At 40.7% G+C, this 16,369-nt stretch overlaps 1 protein-coding gene across 1 annotated transcript in view; it reads right to left on the bottom strand.

Moving 5' to 3' along the window:
* LOC120573937 (NACHT, LRR and PYD domains-containing protein 12-like) overlaps nt 1–16,369 on the bottom strand; it is an 86,732-nt gene that overhangs the window by 26,747 nt on the left and 43,616 nt on the right. The window lies entirely within an intron of this gene.

Below are 16,369 nucleotides of genomic sequence, written 5' to 3'. Positions count from 1 at the left end.
ATAGAAGATCAGATTGCCTTTCTGCAGCTGCTCAAAAGCCAGTTTTCCCAGAGACTTGATCATCTTCCTGCTCTCTGGACTCCAGTGTGGATCTGTCTCAGCTCCTCCATCATACTTGATGTTCTTCACTTTGGACTGAACCACCAGGAAGTGGATGTACATCTCAGTCAGGGTCTTGGGCAGCTCTCCTCTCTCTCTGGTATTCAACACGTCCTCCAGAACTGCAGCAGTGATCCAGCAGAAGATTGGGATGTGGCACATGATGTGGAGGCTTCGTGATGTCTTGATGTGGGAGATGATTCTGCTGGCCTGCTCATTTCTGAATCTCTTCCTGAAGTACTCCTCCTTCTGTGGGTCAGTGAACCCTCTGACCTCTGTCACCATGTCAACACACTCAGGAGGGATCTGATTGGCTGCTGCAGGTCGTGTGGTTATCCAGAGGCGAGCAGAGGGAAGCAGTTTCCCCCTGATGAGGTTTGTCAGCAGCACATCCACTGAGGTGGACTTTGTAACATCAGTCAGGATCTCAGTGTTGAGGAAGTCCAGAGGAAGTCGACACTCATCCAGACCGTCAAAGATGAACACGGCCTCTTCAAACCTGCAGATTCCTGCTTCTTTGGTTTCACTAAAGAAGTAATCAACAAGTTCCACCAAGCTGTACTTTTTATCTTTCAGCACATTCAGCTCTCTGAAAGTGAATGGAAATGTGAACTGGATGTCCTGGTTGGCTTTGTCTTCAGCCCAGTCCAGAGAGAACTTCTCTGTTAAGACTGTTTTACCGATGCCAGCCACTCCCGTTGTCATCACTGTTCTGATTGGTTCATCTCTTCCAGGTGAGGCTTTAAAGATGTCTTCTCGTCTGATTCTTGTTTCTGGTCTGTCTGGTTTCCTGGATGCTGTTTCAATCTGTCTGACCTCATGTTCAGCATTGACCTCTGCAGTCCCTCCCTCTATGATGTAGATCTCTGTGAACATCTGATTCAGAACAGTTGCGTTTTTGCTGTTTTCGCAACCCCCAAAAAAAAACAAAAATTTTTCCTCCTCCTATTTTTTTTTTTTTTTTTCCCCCCCCCCCCCTTTTTCCTAAAAAAAAAAAAAAAAAAAAAAAAAAAAATAAGTCAAAGAACATATTTCAACATTTCTCAGAGAATGAGTATATGAATATATTTTGGTCCATCTCTGGAGGCATTAGTAAACATCCCATTCATCCAGCATGTTAAATCTTTAGAGAAATCCTCTTACTGCTCTGCAGACGGTCGGCCAGCTCCTCCTGGTTCCTTCTCCTCAGGAAGTGCATTGTGATCTTCAGAAATGCCTCTCTGCTGCTCCTCCTCTGCTCTTCATCCTCACTGTCCAACACCTCCTCATCCTCCCTCTGACTCTCTAAGCATTCTGGTAAATTTGGACTTAGAACCTTCTGGATCTTCTTCAGCTCGTTCTTCACAAAAGTGACAATGTCGTCCTCCAGCAGCTGGAACAGAAGATTATATGAATGACAAATCAAACTGAAATCATGGAAGCAAACATCAGATCCATGTTGGACAGACTGGCAATCCACTGGTCTGAAAACTGCAGCATGGAGATGATTGTGAACAAAATAGATGTAAAAGTAGTACATGTACAGACCATAAATATGGAGTCCAGGTGTGTTTGATGCTGCTGGGCAGACTGACCACTGGGAACCTCTGAGCTCTCCTGGTCCACTCTGTGGAGGAATCAGGAAGAATAAGCTCACATCATATCCACACAGAGTATGTGTCCACACAGAGACACATACAAAGTAAAGGTCCATGAAGTGATGTTTGGATGTTAACAGTGAATCAGAGGACTCCCTGTAGTGGTAAACGTTTACTAGTCCTGCTGATTATCAGTTTGAAATCCTCACCGTTGATCAACAGAGTGGCGTCCATCTTTGAAGTCTATTAAACCATCTATAGACTGGTCACTCTTCATGGACACACAGCTGGGTTCAGGTTCTTCCAGATTCCTCCTGATAGAAACACAAGATAAATTCTGCACTGCACCCACAACACACGGAGACAAAACCTGTCAGTTGTTTAATACATCGTCTGTACAGTATATTTGTATCCAGGTAGTTCTTGTTAACATTGTGTATGATCAATGATCAATATTTAATTTAGACATGTTTATAGCTGTATTCAGGGCAGCACAGGCTTGAATATGATGCTGTGGGGGACCATGATGATGGAATAGTAATGCTAATGTCTAATAAGAATAATATATGCAAAGACTTCCAGATGGCAGAACTAGATTGGTCGCCCTCAACAGTGTTGTAGCTACTCAAGAAGTGTTTTGGTCTCGTCCTCTCACAAAGGATTGTATTCTGTGACCGGTCAAGACTTAATTGGCTAAATATTTTCTGATACATTTGTGTTTACATCAATGTTAGCTAATGTCCAACACATTCTCACACCCAACTCGTAAAATAAAAAGTCTCCTTTAGCGTCTCATGTAAACGTGCTTGGTCGACACTATTGCCGTCCCTTTTTCGTCCCTTTTGACGCGCTTGGTTGGGACGGTTGGGTTTAGGAAAGGCTCGTGGGTGGGCGTACGGTTCTGTGACACGCGGGAGGAAAGAAAAAAGCGACTCTATAAAGCGACTCCAGCAAGCGGGGAGGACGCCTCACACGCTGAGGGTGAAGCGCGACAATAACGGAATCGCGGAGGTTGGGTTTAGGAGAAAAACAACGGGGAAAGGATGCCTCGAAAGCCGGGAAACACACGCCGGAGACGGGGAAACAAAACGCCACACGCGGGGCGCGAACCCGAGTCGTGAAAGTCCGGTATTTTACCCATCCGCCACCCCAACCACCCTCCTCACGCAGCAATTTCCCCTTACATACCACTCGCTAAATCTCATCCAACTGCGGCTCTCCCCAGTACGTTACACAAATACGCTGACGGGTGCCTTTTTCGTCGCATCAGACGCTGAAGGACACTGCGCAAACATACTTATTTTACGAGTTCGGAATGAGAACGGGTTGTAATGTCAGGTCCAAAATGTCCCACCAAAAATGTACCAAATTAGGGCCTTGGTGGCCCGTTGGTCCAGTGCTTTAAACTATTAGCATCTTTCCCTGGTATATATTCTGTACATCACTCTGCACTTTACTGATTTTTGCACTTATGGTTATAAGCTTAATGACATTTTGTTGTCTCAGCACCAGTACTCTGTGCTGTGACAAAGTTTAATCTAATCTAATACTAAGAGGAATAGATGTATCAAAGTAGCGAGTTTCAACTGAGAGTCCTTTTCCTACATTTAGGTTTCAAGTTATTTATCGTCAAATGCACCACGATGACAGTGAAGCAGTTGTTGGCAATAAAATCATAAAAGTTCTCAGGCTCCCTCCAGTTGTGATCAAAACAAATATGTATAAAAATAAAATCAAAGACATAAAAAAGGGCAGTTAAGGTAAAATATAATATATATTGTAGAAGACAGGTGTACACCAAAAATAATCAACATGAATAAACGGTAATTTTACATTTCACTATTTGTTGTAAACTCTGAAACGGAGACTGAGTTAAAGTGAGCTGACAGGACACATGCCGTCACCGTCCATTAAAAGACTTTTAAAAAACATCTAAAACCCGGAGATCTCACAATAAATAAAAACACATCATGTTGTTTTCATCATCAGTTTAAAATCTTCACCTTTGACCATCAGAGTGGCATCCATCTTTGAAGACTAGAGGATAATCCATAGACTGGTCACTTTTCATGGTCACACAGCTAGATCCAGGTCCGGGTCCAGGTCCAGGTCTGTAATGCTTCTCCGGGCTGAAACACAACACACACAGAGCTTTGAGTGTGAATAATGGTGGAGTGATCTGAGTGGTGGACAGATAGAGATGGTCCTCTCACCTCTGAGCTTCAGTCTGGCTGTCATGTTCCCCACCCAGAGTGGCTTTAGAGGGAGGGGCTCCCTCCTCTCTGTCCTCATACTGACTCATAGCAGAGTCCACACCTTCATCTGGAGAGGGAACACTGAGAGCAGCAGTCCAATCATCCATCAGCACATCATCACTCATTCATCCCTCACATAATTTATCCAGGAAAAAAGCCAAATATCAGTAGCTGGTCCTCTGATTGGCTGCTTATCTCTGTTCCATATCAGTGTCAGTTGAATCCTTTTGGCTTGTTGGACTCTTGCTCAGACTAAAGAAGCAGTTAGAAAACATGACTGAACTCGGGGAACTACTGAGGGCCTTTTGTCATCACTTTATCACATTTCATTCACTTAACACAGAGAACTGATCAACACATGGATCAATAGTGGTTTGTTATTAGACAGAGAAGATGCTGCTGGTTCTCATTGGTCAGTGGTGAGAACAAATCAGAGCAGAGGAAGTTGCCATCAGCTGCTCTACTTCTATCAGTCCACTAGATGGCCTCACAGAGCTGTTTGGAGGATTTTACTGATTCATAGAAATCAGAGCTGGATGTCACTTTGTGTGGCGGACAACTTTGATCCTGACATTTGGATGATTTAAGAGAAGAAACCAGAGAAGCTGCAGAAATCAGCTGGAGGAGGTGGAGTTACTCACTTTGACCATTGGAGGTATATTCCACTATAGCGAGCTCCACCAATTAGAGACATCGCTGATACGCTTAGGATTGTGGGTAGTGTAGTACTTCTCCATGACATGATGAATAAAACCTGTTTTTCTTAAAACTTGGTTGATTTCATACACACTTCTGGTTTCTACGGTAGTATAAACCTCTGAATCACAATCTCACAGCTCTGGGTCAGTATACCTCAGATGGTTGAGACATTATGGCTGATAATCAAAATCTTTACAGAGAAACAGAGAAAAGAGGATTTTCACTTCTGGAATCACACTGTTGACACGTGAACTAACCGCAGACACTTGACTGTCCTGCTGTTATTACAGACATGTGAACTAACCACAGACAGTTCCCCTTAATGCTGTGGTTCCCAAAACTTTTTCACATGAAGGACCCTTAAACTGACTCAGATTAGACCACTGACTGATAAGATTTTTGCTTTTAGATGTTTAATTACAGACCGTGTATGAAACCCATAAGCATAATAGTCATATATACGGTTATTGTCTTACTAATGGATAGAGTTAGAGTTCAAATTAATTATTCCCTTTTTCTGGGGACCCCCAGAACCTCCCTCAAGGACCCCGGACCCCACTTTGGGAACAACTGGTCTAATGGACTCACAGCAGCGCCACTGAGAATGACTTAGAAATTATTATAGAATACACACACAAAAATATGTGTGTATATAATAAATATGTGTGTATATAATGTATATATACACACACATACATATATATATATTTTATTTTTATTCACTTATTAATTAACGTTGCTGGACGCCTGTCTGCAGTTAGTTCTGTCCTTTAACCCCCGTATGACTGAACTTTATTATTATTAAGGCTTGGTGTAATGATGCCCCACTACAACTAAATTACATTTTGTTAAAGAACAACAATGACATGTAATGTAACAAAAAAGGTAAGAAGCCGTACTTACAGTTTACAGACGTCTCTCTGTTGCTTTAATGTTTCCTTCTGAGATCAAAAAGGAGTTTTTATTCTCTGTTCCCTCTTTCCATCTGGGGCGCGCCCACTAACACGATTAAAGCAGAAGGACACTCTGAGAGCTCAGACCTCTGCCAAGCCATGATCTATTTCACGATGTTAACCCAACTTGAGGGGAAGTTCACATGACTTCCCCTCAAGTTGGGAACACATTTTTTTTTATTGATCTGACACCACATGAATGCAGCACAAATGCTCTCTCATCTTGCAATGGTATGGAAAGTAACAGAATGTTTGTATCCACCCTGTTATTTAGGTCCTCTCCAAAATGTAATGGGTTCTTCCTTGGCCCATGCTCCACCCTTCAATTAAACACCTTTAATGAAACGTCAACGGAGATGTGGTGGGACAAGAGACATTCAAAAAGTGGGAACATTTTTGTTTGTTTCTGCTCGTTATTTGGGTCCTCTCCAAAATGTAATGGGTTCTTCCTCGGCCCATGCTTCACCCTTCAATAAAATTATTGAACGGGGAAAAAAAATCACTTCTGGAACCAGAGCCGTCGGTCACTGTTGAGCTCTAAAGAGAGGTGAAGTCCCTCCCCTTCCTCTGGACCATCATGGGACCTTATTTCAGATAAAATATGTTCTGTAGTGAACAGGGAGAGACCAATAATTATTTTGATCCCATTTGAATTGAGCCATGAATTACACATATGATGTTTGTCAATTTAACCTGTTAACCCTTACTGACGTGAGTATTTAACCACAAAAGTTAGAAACTTTTGTCAATATGGACATGCTGTATATCGTTTGATTGGTAAAATTCTCTGCAATTGTGAGTAAAAGCATTTAGCAAAATGTGGTCACTTGGAGAAGTTTTGGAGAGGTTTTGGCACACCGTTGACGCTTGTTATACCAAATACTGAAAACTCCCTAGCTCCCATTAGGTTAGGGTTAGATTTCTGAAACTTTATAGAGGTCTTCTTGACAAGGTCTAGGAAGTATGTGTTGTGTCCTGCATAGTGTGGCACAAAGTATGTTTTAGTTATATTCTTTCAAAAATTACGTTTTTTTAGACGGGACCAAAATAACTATTTTGAACCATGTTTGAACTGCTGTAGTGTATGTTTGGTTTTAATCACATGCTCATTAAGCACATTTCCATAAAGTAGAATAATTTAGGTTTCAAATGAAGCCTAATACATGCATTTTGGCCTTGCAGTTCTTCTGTTATAAGCTTTTTCCTTTGGGAACGAGAAATAGAAGAAAATCAGGCAAAAGAGGTGGATGTTAACAGGTTAAAAGATAATTTTGCAAGTCAAGACACCCTCAGTTTGTTTGTAAAACTGTTAAAGTACCAGACTGTGAAAATACGTCATTAGAAAGACTCCACACTTCTGCCTGTGTGTTTGGTAGCAGGATGTAATGTTACTCACACGAGCAGCGGATTTCTTTCTCTGGGTATCAGGCAGCAAAGGTAAAACAAGACACACAGGGCTAGATTTATCAAGCCGTTTGCGTCTGTTTCCAGGCGCTAATTGGTCGCAAAGACGGACGTAACCGATGCGGGCTATTTACAAACAGGGACACTTGGGTAAAATCGCAGATTGTCTGCCACATGAGCGAGAAGAGACAAGTTGCGCTTTCAATATGCGTTCGGGGGAGGGTCGTGGGGAAAGGGGGAGTTCCACCCGAAAAGGTGGGAGGATAAGCGCAAAGTGCCCCTAATTATATATCCCGTGGTGTTTATAAAGACTGTCAGTCAGCGCGCGCCTCTATTCTGCGGGGGAAATTCTCCGCCTCTTTAAAGCAGGTCTAAACCAGCCGCAATCGAGTTTCCTCGTAGACCTTTATGCCGCTGGTGAAATGGCAACAGTAATTTGAGCAAGACGAAGACATAGGCGAGTCTGAAAATATTTTTAACACAAGAATCACACTTTGTCAGTGAACACAACATCATTTAGCGTTACAGATCAAGCAGCCGTGCAATATTAGAGTTACTGGAAGAAATCAAAGATGAAATTGAATCTCCCACTCAGCGTTCACATCCCATTCCAGCAGTGGTTAAACTCCTCGCTACATTACAGATATCGGCATCAGGATCATTTCAAACAGTCATAGCATCAGCAGTGGGAATATCTCAGTCTGCACTCAGCCATATCATAGCACCAGTAACGCTTTGCTACAGCGCAATTTACGGTATAGTGGGCGGAGAAAGACGCTGATTGGCTGATGGGTGTCAGGGTTGATAAATACTACGCAAAATGTGGAAGCATAGCGTGCGCTATTACCGAACTCGCATAAACAGACGCAGCGCAAACTGCGCTAGTGTTAGTAAATCAGGCCCACAGACTCAATGGGAACGTTTCAAAAGGTACGAAACAAACATGTATTCTCTCGTCTTAGTTAGAAGGTTTTCATGAGGTGGTATTATTCTTAGAATAACATTCAACACAGAATGACAACAGATATTCCAGTGCACCCCCCACATCATATGCAATAATAAAATAAAATACTCTTTCACTTCTTACTCACTTGTTCCCTTTTTCTTTCAGGTTTATTTCACAATCCATCTGTCAGGTACGTATCTACTATAGATATATATAATATATATTACATCTTCCTATTTTATCTTTGAAATGCTACTTTAGTTCCCTATAATTAGTCAGACACTCATTAAGTTGTTAAGTTTGTCCTTTTATAAATCCTGTGTTTTATAGAGCATCTCATTCAACAGGCAGTTCCTTTTAGTTTTCCCCTTTCCAAACCCAACTCAAATACAAAACAGTATATATATATACACACACACTGTATATATAAAAAGTGTATATGTATTAAAATACATATTATTTTATCTCAGATTGAAATGCTACTTTAGTTATATATTTATACACACCAGCTCCACTAACTATTTCCTCTGGGAAACCCTCAAACATCTCATCCTAAACTTGTCTTCAGGACCATCACGGTAAACTAAACTGGGTTCTGGACTCCCCTGGAACCGTTTCCCGTTCCTTGTTGGGATGACAGCTTGTTTGTCTCGTACCTGCGCTCACTGTGCCTGCTGGGTCTGTGGATCTGCTTTGGCTGCTCCTCAGACATCCCATGATGGAAACTGCATAGTGGATGTACCTGGGAGAATGTGCTGAAAATAATACAACATTATGTTGTTCCACCATGGTTATAGTATCACATTTATTAGTCATGTCAGTGGAATATAAAAACAGGTTTTACTCTCTAAGTTTGGAGACAGTAGTTTTGGTTTTGCTTCGGCCAAACACACTAAACGTTTCAGAGTTTCCCCAGAGATAGAAACCAGAATTTAAGTCTTTCATTTTCTATGGAGGGTTATAAAAAAGATGTGTGGTCTCCTCCTTTCTTCCGTGAAGTTTCTGAATGTTAATTTGCTCTTTTGTTTAGAAGAACACCTTACAGAACATAGATGATAGTGAGGGACAGACATCACAGACATTGATTAATAAGAGATGGAAGAAATTATCAGAGACACACTTTTATTGACTTGCTTATATGTTATGCCGTCTTTTTATCGTCTTTTTTATTGTCTTTTGACCCTAACGCCTGCTAATTTCATTTTGTTTATTGAAATTTAACTTTTTCTGTCCTTTAAAGCTGCCCCATTTTCTGTTTTAATATTGCAATGGTGTGTACATAATGTGTGTTGATGTGTATGTGCTTATGTTTCTTCTGTCAAAGGACTTTGTAAACTATTGTTTTTAAAGGTGCTATACAAATAAAGTTATTATTGTTTAAATAAATCCCAAATATTATCTGATTCCAGGTTCTCAAACTGTGAGGATTTTTCTTTGTCATATATAATAATAAACTGAATATATTTGAGATGGAATCAGTGTTGACAGAGACTAATTAGCATCAGCGTCCTCCAAAGGAACAAATATTCAGAGCTGCATTAGTGCAGGACATTGCTCAGACTGTTGAACAGACAGATGTCATGTTCTGCTTCAGCTCCTGCACAGTTTGGTCCTTGAACAAGGACTTTAAATCTGTGTGACCACCTCAGGAGCTCCAGCTTCAGATGTGTGTGTGATACAGACACACACACACATCTGGAGACACATGTTCTCTATCTCCATCAAAGATCACTTCTTGTATTAATATAAAATCAAATCTCAAAGCATTTGTCTCCTTCTGTGTCTTGTTTGTTGTTTATGTGTCTTTGAATGACAAAATAAAACATTATCATCAACACATTAAACTAATTCCAAGGATTAAAAGTGAATGAATACTCTGTGTGTGGTTTGAAGAATACATGCAGCCAGAGGGAATTCCTCTGATACTGAAGTTAGACTTTAGGTAAGCTGCACCTGCAGTACAGCTGCTGGCTGAATGAGAAACTGCAGAGCAGCATGAGGACATTTAAAAAAAACAGCAGCAGGACAGGGGACAGTTGGACTCACCTGACTGCAGACAGGACACTCTGTGGAAGAAGGGGATGAATAATCCTGCCAGCTGTCTGAGATCTCCATGCATCCTCTTTCATTTAAGCCCCGATGTGCAGACTCACCACCGCTCTCCTCTCACCATCACTGTCAAGCCGCTGAGAATAAAACACACTTCCTGTCAGAAAATTCTAAATAAAACTACTATTCACCAACACAGGTTGCAACATGTTTTAGTACTACAACCTAACATACACAGCCAGCAGGTACACAGAGCCGGAGAAATACATTTCTTTCCACCAAATCCACTCGTCTGTGCAAACATACTTACATACAAATAATTCCAATATATATTTAACGTTCGTAATGTGAAAAACTCAGGATTGCACAGGCTGACGATGACATCTTTTCAGGACTTTTAGTAGAGGTCATGACATGTAAGTAAAGCTAATTGGGTCATTGTTATACTTTACAGTCCTGAGTTAGGGGGGTGCAGTCTTATTTTGGCATTGGCAGAGACTGCTGAAATAAGACTGCACCCCCGTAACACATTACATATGTTAAAAATGAATCTGATTTAAATATCTTCAGCTGAGAAGCTGTATAATGTCTATACAAAGAAAACTTCCCCTAACATCTTATACTGTGATACAGGAAAGACTTCAGGGCAGCCAGCTGGTTGGGGGCGGTGCGTCTAGATTTTATGGTCTTATGCGACAGGCTCACCCGCCGAGACTCAGTGGCCTTAAGAGAGCATGGGAGGAAGATCTGAAGGTGGGGATAGCTGATGAGACATGGGAGGAAATTGTGGGGTCCTGGTATAAAACGTCAAGGGAAGTTCAGACTCGATTGGTTACATATAAGATCATTCATAGGGGTTACTGGACTTAAAATTATTGGATTCAGATATATGCTGGAGATGTGAAAGACACAGAGGCACATTGATGCATATGTTATATGAATGTCAAATGACGACCAACTTATGGGAGCATATTATAACATTCATTAATAAAGTATTACGAGCAGACTTGATACAGAATCCGGCACTTTGTATATTAGGCATAATACCAGCAGCGGTGGACCTGTCAGTTCAGCAGACTCTATGGTGCAGGCTGGCCCTTATCACAGGTTGTAGAATTGTACTAAGGCATTGGAAATCTAAACACATCATCCCTTTCAATGAATGGTGTGGAGAAATGACCAAAATGGCCAGCTATGAACAATTAATTTTTAATATGAATAACAGACAGGAGGTATTTTGGAAAATATGGGGCCCCTATATGAATGCGATATTGCATGCTTAATGGGGGAGAATTTGACTGAATGATTTCAATATATGTACAAGTCACTGCTAAAATGTTTGAGAGAGGACTGGTATTGTATGAGATTGATAGAATACTCATCATGTGGGCTACTGGTGTGATGATATGTGTTAGGTATAGAGACGAATCAGACCAATATTTACCCTGTGTATGTGTATTTCATGTTTTTTTTGTTTGTTTTTTCTTCTCGCTCATTGTTATCTTTCTCGTTCTTGTTTAGAGAGAGAGAGATCATTATTGTTCTTGTTTCTGAAAAAAGGCAATAAAAATGTGAATGACAAAAAAAAATGAATCTGATTTGGTTTTATTGGCAAATATCTTCTCACAGACGAGTGGATTTGGTGAAATAAAGAAGGTACTGCTGCGTCTTCACGTCGGGTGAAGTCCTATTTCAGCAGGCAGTCATTTTTTAATATACATAGAATATAACATTTACTCTTTTGATGGTCAAAAAACACAATCACAAAACTCAAATAACTAGTTAATGCATAGAACATTAATCAGCAACTATTTAGCTTATTTATTTTAATCAGTGAATTTAAAACAGGTTCATGAACATATTTGTTATAGTGTTTAACATGTTTTACTGTAATTTTCTACCACAAAAATAAAAAAAATCAGCAGAACCACCAATGAGGTTCATTTGTTTCTTTGCTAATTTAGTCCAAACTTATTAATTTAATTCTACTTGAATTCATGTCATGGAAATGTATCTGTACCAAACTCTTGCATAGTAAACTGGGTCTGGACGGCCCTGTCGTGTTACTCACCTTTCGTGTTGCTCTTTTATTTTGAAGGTAACTTCCCTGTTTCCTGTCCAGCCAGTGTGGCTAACTGTAGCTAGCTTTGTGTAGCTCACCTTCAGCTCACCGCTGTGAACAATGGGCCTCATTCACCAATATCTTCCTAAGTTTTCTCTTAAATATGTTCTTAAGAAGGTTCCTAAGAAAAGTCTACGCCGGATTCATGATGTGTTCTTAAACAGCAGAATTGTTCGCATCTGTGTTCTTAGGATTGATGAATCCCACGTCTTCGTAACTGAAAGTGCGTGCCAGTTGTTCCTATTTAGCATCAGAAAACGCCCCGCAAATTCCCATATAAGGACATGACACTTCCTGTGCATCTCCTGGGAGACAGGTTTTCGGAGATTGTCGGAGCCGCGGTGGAGGAATTACTGAATCTCAGTACTGAAATAAAAGTACAAATAACCAGAGACATATTTACTTTATTAAAAGTAGAAGGTGTCCACTACCACAAACAATTTCAATTCAATTTTCAATTCAATTTTATTTATAGTATCAAATCATAACATAAGTTATCTCGAGACACTTTACAGATAGAGTAGGTCTAGACCACACTCTATAATTTACAAAGCCCCAACAATTCCAACAATTCCAGTAATTCCCTCAAGAGCAAGCAGTGCGACAGTGGCGAGGAAAAACTCCCTCTTGGGAAGAAACCTCGGACAGACCCAGGCTCTTGGCAGGCGCGGTTGTCGACGGCGCGGTTGGGGGTGTGGGAACAGTGGCGATAGTAGTCACATTAATAATGGAACAGTGACTGGATGTAGCGGGAAGCTGCAGGGTTCAGCAGGACGCAGCATGACATTGCAGGGCATCGCTGAGCTCAGCGAGGAGTGCAGCAGGACCACGGCGACAGCTGCAACCAGGGTCTTGGTGCCAACGTTCTTCAAGGAAATACGCTGGGGAAAAAAAGATAAGGACTCCGGGGAGTAAACTCCCCAGAAGCTAGGATTAGTAACAAGCATTTCTGGGACGGGCTGCACACAAATAGTAATAGTAATAGTAACAGTAATAGAAACAGTAATAGAAAGGGAGAGGAGAGAGCAGCTCAGTGTGTCAAAGGAAGGAAGTCCCCCGGCAGTCTAGGACTATAACAGCGTAACTATAACAGGTAACTAAGAGAGACAGGTCATAAGGAGAGGTAGCTTTCTCGGGCTTAGAACTCTCCCCCTGCCGGATCTGGCTTGGCTGGCCTGCCTCCCTCTACTTTGTTATGTATTATTAATCTAACAATTATGAAGAGAAGCAGTTGGGCCAGTTAGGTGAACACTGCAACTCCTCACTCCCTAACTATAAGCTTTATCAAATAGGAGAGTTTTAAGTTCATTCTTGAATGAGGTGACAGTTTCTGCCCCCGCCGAATCGGGAGCTGGTTCCATAGGAGAGGAGCCTGATAACTGAAGGCTCTAGCTCCCATTCTACTTTTAGAGACTCTAGGTACCACCAGTAACTCTGCATTCTGGGAGCGCAGTGCTCTAGTGGGACAATAGGGTATTAGGAGCTCAAGGCCTGGCTTTTAAAAAGTTCCTATCCTAACCAGCATAAAACGGAAATGTGTTGTTAGAATCGGAATGCGGTTGGTTTTATTCATGGATGTATTTTATTTTCTTTAACCATGCAAGTAAGCAAATAAAGTGTGTGATCTCCAGTTTGTAAGAAGGGTTTAAGAACAATGAGGGCCCAATGAGGGCCTCATTCACCAACCGTTCTTACGAAGAAATGTGTTCTTAAACCCTTCTTACGAACGTTTTACGAAGATTCTGGCATTCACTAATGTTTTCTTAACTTGGATTTGTTCTTAGCTAAGAACAAAATCTACGAACACTGAAAAGCACTCTTACGCACATTTGAGTGATGACAATTTGCTCCAAATGATTGCTTACTGCATTTTATTTAATTCTACAGTCGTTTACAATGATAGTATTGTACTGTAATGTATTTCTGATCATTTGTTGAAAAAAAAATCATATTATGCAAAAAACCCACTAACACTGGAATTTACATCAGCAATTAAACTGATTAAATCTTGCGTTATTTATAGGGCCAAAATGCAGTGGTCAGAGATGGGAAGTAACGAAGTACAAATACTTCGTTACTGTACTTAAGTAGATTTTTAGGATATTTCTACTTTACTTTACTATTTTTTTTTGTGGCGACTTTTTACTTTTACTCCTTACATTTTAACACGAATATCGGTACTTTCTACTCCTTACATTTTTAAAATTGGCTCGTTACTTTAGTTTGGTACAAGAGGTCGTAATGTCGGAGAATAGCGCGGACACGCCACCCCCACACTACGTGGGTCATACACAGAAAAAAGTGAGAAAAAAGAAAGAGAGACTGCTGTCCGGAGGATAATCAGTTGAGATTGTGTGTGTGCGTCCTTGAGAACTGTAAGTCGTATAACTTCTGTTGTCAGTTCATGTAAGCCTGTTGTTGTATTGGTCTGTAGTTCCTGCACAGTTAAAGTAGGTTAGCTAGTGATTTAGTTGTTTGTGTTCTTCACCTGTTAGCTGGTTTCACGTTGCTTGTAAAGCATCAAAAGAGAGAAGTTGTCTCTGTCCGTGTTTTACAGACACACCTGGGGGGGGAGGGGGAGGGGGGGCGAAGTTTGAAACTTAAATACAGTCCTATCTAGTCCTCACTAACAAGTTTCAAATAATTTCACTGGAGTTACCGTTATTATTTTTCACGTGATCAATACCGAATTCAATCTAACTGGATGGGAATATACTGTAGGCTACGTTGCATGTAACGCACCACTACAAGACGACTCGACAGATTCGGCCGCATTCTGCATTCATTTGCGGCAAATAATTGCAGCTTGATGGTGGTAATGTTAGCACTAGTAGTATGGACGGCGACATGATTGAAAATGAAGAAAACAGAGATCCCAGAGATTAGGCAGACAAGCAGCAAGACATTCCCAATCATCCCTGGCCTTATCTGAGAGAAATGTTTGAGATAGGCTAGGAGACATCAAGTATGACTCCTGGCCAATGTGCTGTGTAACTCTAAAAGTATGGGGAACTTCTTAATTAATCTATGTTTAGTAATTCATATTGTATCCTTTATTTTCTTTCTATATTTGAGCACACACACATGCATGTAGATTCCTTTAAATGTTAAGGGGACGATTAAAAAAGAGAAACTGGATCTGTGAATTCTCACAGAATCACAATTGAATTCATATCTTGCTACTCAGTCCGAATCTTATTAAGCTGGAGTCCCAGTCTCTGTCACAATAATCATATATGTGATGTTTGGCAGACATCCATTTAAAATGTAGACAATGGCATATAAAGAGCCTGGTTTTTATGTCCACTGAAGTTTCTCATCTTACACTATAGTAACGTGTGTGGTCCAGGTAGCTTTGCATAAAAAGTGGTTGTCATTCGCAAGGCTACTTTTACTTTTATACTTTAAGTACATTTCAAAGCCTGTACTTTGTTACTTTTACTTAAGTAAAGAAGTTAAATCAGTACTTCTACTTTTACCAGAGTATTTTTTAACACAAGTATCTGTACTTCTACTTAAGTACGGGAAGTGAGTACTTTTGCCATCTCTGGCAGTGGTAGAATGTAACAAAGTACAAATTCGTCCTAACTGTACTTAAGTACATTTTTCACGTATCTGTATTTTACTTAAGTAGACTCAATAGTGCATAGCCTACTTTTGACTTTTACTTTGTTAAATTTTTCAGCAATTATCTATACTTTCTACTCCACATTTCTACAATGTTCCATTACATTTTCTGATCAGTTTCCCCCTGCCAAAACGTCTTCCTGACCGTCACACGTTTGTCTCACCAGTAAAGTTTGGTTGCCGTAGATACTGTATATATGGGGCACCGCTGATCAGAGCCGGCTCCGGTGCTCCAGAGCCTGGGCGCAGCGCCGCTGACTCTCGGTAATACAGCCCCCGGTAAAAGTGAAAATGAAAACGTTTGTTTTTATTATTCCCGTTTTCAAATCAAAGTTGCCATCTATTTCTCTCCACAGCGTCGTTTACTCCTCCGCCAGGCTGCGTAAGACACGTTCATATCTTATTTATTTGGCTGGACCTCTTCACATCTCCCCATTTGTGCTGCTTCACACACTTTATTTGCTTACTTGCATGGTTAAAGAAAATAAAATACATCCATGAATAAAACCAACCGCATTCCGATTCTAACAACACATTTCCGTTTTATGCTGGTTAGGATAGGAACTTTTTAAAAGCCAGGCCTTGTTTGTGGTAGTGGACACCTTCTACTTTTAATAAAGTAAATATGTCTCTGGTTA

This window comes from Perca fluviatilis, chromosome 15 (genome assembly GCF_010015445.1).
Source record: "Perca fluviatilis chromosome 15, GENO_Pfluv_1.0, whole genome shotgun sequence".
In the NCBI taxonomy this organism is placed as follows: domain Eukaryota; kingdom Metazoa; phylum Chordata; class Actinopteri; order Perciformes; family Percidae; genus Perca; species Perca fluviatilis.
The sequence above is the reverse complement of the archived record's forward strand: the minus strand, read 5'-3'. Positions and strand labels throughout refer to the sequence as shown.